Raw genomic sequence first — 2691 nt, 5'->3', positions numbered from 1 at the left:
GTGGGGGCTTGGCCAGAGCTCCTTTCCCAGCCGTGTTCCTGCTGCTGCCCCATCACCTCCAGAGACAGAACTGACCTCACCAACCCCTTCACAGTCAGATGTTTCCTACTGGATTCTGAGTTTCTGAGACACAATTGACAGCCTAAGCCCCAACTCATCCATCACCTCCTCATGGCCCAGGACCGGAAAATATAAAAGTACGCTTGCCCCGCAACATGAGAAATGGACACAGGGACCTCGGTTCATGGAGGGACATCCAGGTGAAATATTGCTGGTGCCTGGCAGTGCTGCGGTGCTGGGACTCCTTTCCCCTCCACCCACCACCACACGAACTGTCCCTACAGCTCCAAAAAGGCCTTGGAGACAAGATATCAGGAAACAAAAGTCATTGATTATCCCTTTATTTTCTTTAAACACAGAGAGAGCACAGCTCCTCAGTAACACAGCCAATCAGCAAGAAAAGAGAAGACAGTGAATTAAAACCAGAATGACAACATTATTGCAACTGAAAAGCCAGCAACACCAACAACAAATAGAGAAGCCAGTCTGGGCCTGCCATGAGTTGCATGATAACTGCTATGCAGAAGACGATGAGCAGTTCATTACTTCAGGAAACCATCCAGTTATCAGTCTCCTAAGTGCATCCTTGAGCTGCTGGTTCCTCAAGCTGTAGATGAGGGGGTTCAGTGCTGGAGGAACCACTGAGTACAGAACTGACAGCACCAGGTCCAGGGATTGAGAGGAGACAGAGTGGGGCTTCAGGTAGGCAAATACTGCATTGCTGAGAAAGAGGGAGACCACGGCCAGGTGAGGGAGGCAGGTGGAAAAGGCTTTGTGCCGTCCCTGCTCCGAGGGGATCCTCAGCACAGCCCTGAAGATCTGCACATAGGACACCGCAATGAAAACAAAACAGCCACATGCTACTAAGACACTGACCACAAGAAGCCTGGCTTCCCTGAGGTCAGAGTGTGAGCAGGAGAGCTTGAGGATGTGGGGGATTTCACAGAAGAACTGTTCCAGGGCATTGCCCTGGCAGAGGGGCAGGGAAAATGTATTGGCCGTGTGCAGCAGAGCAGTGAGAAACCCAGCGCCCCAGGCAGCTGCTGCCATGTGGACACAAGCTCTGCTGCCCAGGAGGGTCCCGTAGTGCAGGGGGTTGCAGATGGCAACGTAGCGGTCGTAGGACATGATGGTGAGAAGATAATATTCTGCTGAAATGAGAAAGATATGGAGAAAGACTTGGGCAACACATCCTGCATAGGAAATGACCTTGGTGTCCCAAAGGGAATTGGCCATGGATTTGGGGACAGTGGTGGAGATGGAGCCCAGGTCTAGGAGGGAGAGGTTGAGGAGGAAGAAGTACATGGTGGTGTGGAGGTGGTGGTCACAGGCGATGGTGATGATGATGAGGCCGTTGCCCAGGAGGGCAGCCAGGTAGATGCCCAGGAAGAGCCAGAAGTGCAGGAGCTGCAGCTCCCGTGTGTCTGCGAATGCCAGGAGGAGGAACTGGGTGATGGAGCTGCTGTTGGACATGTGCTGCCTCTGGGCATGGAGAACTATCTTAGGAGGAAAGGACAGTGACAAGTTAGGGGAGACGTCTCTGAGCAAAAATCAAAGCCATTTCTCATTCCCCTCCCCTGCTGCACACACCCTGCCCCTTTTCTTGCAGCCCTTCCTCCAGCTCCGTGCCTGGAGCCCTGCTTAGTGCCAGCTGAATTTGCTGGAGGAGCAGAGCCTCTTCCCGCTGCCTGCGAGGAGTCAGCCCTGCTCTGCAGCAGGGGCTCATGGGGACAGTGTGGACAGTACTGGTGTTCTACTTTTCAAGTTAATACTGCACCTAATGCAAAAGGGCTTCGCAGTATCTGCAGTCCCAGTGCTAAGAATCCACAATTCCCAAACTGTTTCAGAGGGTGAGGGTTTCTTTACAGCTCTGTACCATCTTGGCTGGAGATCTTCATGGATGTCAGAAACGCCCAGTATTTCTGTTGCATTCAGGGACAATAAAGCAATTCCTGCAAGGCGTGAGCATTGTCTGTGGCTCAGTGCAGAGGGAAGGGAGCTGCTCTCTCCTTCGCTCTTGTCCTGAGCTGCCCTGGACTTGCACCTTTCTGAGATGGAGGGGGATCACACTGCCGTCTTACCCTGAAAAGCCACCAGACCCTTCTGTGCACAGAGGGCTCCAGCTCACACCACTCAATGTCACACCCTTTCCTAAGGGGTTTTCTCAGCCCAGGAAGCACATGGCTCATTTCACAAATCCAACAGCATTTCCTTGGCTTCAGCATCTCTGCACTTCTCCAAGGTCATTCAGGTAGCACCAAGTTGTGATAGCAGAGGTTTATATCCTGGAGGGAAGCTCACAGCTTGGAAAGAAACGTCATGGAACTATCCCAATATCCTAATGATGGTGTTTCAGTAAGGAAGAGTCAGCTCTTTCCTCAGGGAATGACACAGACTGCTCTGCCCACAGCCCCACGGGTGAGATGAAAGCTTGGACACTGCATTCCCACGGACACACCTGCATGGGAGGAATCAGAAGGTCAGTGCCTGACTCGACTGCTGGAACTCCTCACCCCAGAACGCCTGGCAGCAAGAACAGGAGATCAACAGCAAGAACACAGAGAAACAGAGAAGCCATCAAACAAGCTGTGCTGGTGCAGCTGAGAGAAGCCAGGGCAAAGGCAGCCGGGC

General features: G+C 52.7%; 1 pseudogene; it reads right to left on the bottom strand.

Annotated features, from left to right (window-relative positions):
* Window positions 1-496: 496 nt before the first annotated feature.
* LOC138734077 (olfactory receptor 14A16-like) lies at window positions 497-1533 on the bottom strand (annotated as a pseudogene).
* Window positions 1534-2691: the final 1158 nt, after the last annotated feature.

This window comes from Phaenicophaeus curvirostris, unplaced genomic scaffold, assembly GCF_032191515.1.
Source record: "Phaenicophaeus curvirostris isolate KB17595 unplaced genomic scaffold, BPBGC_Pcur_1.0 scaffold_55, whole genome shotgun sequence".
Lineage (NCBI taxonomy): Eukaryota > Metazoa > Chordata > Aves > Cuculiformes > Cuculidae > Phaenicophaeus > Phaenicophaeus curvirostris.
Note: the sequence above shows the minus strand (reverse complement) of the source record. Positions and strands in the feature narration are given on the sequence as shown.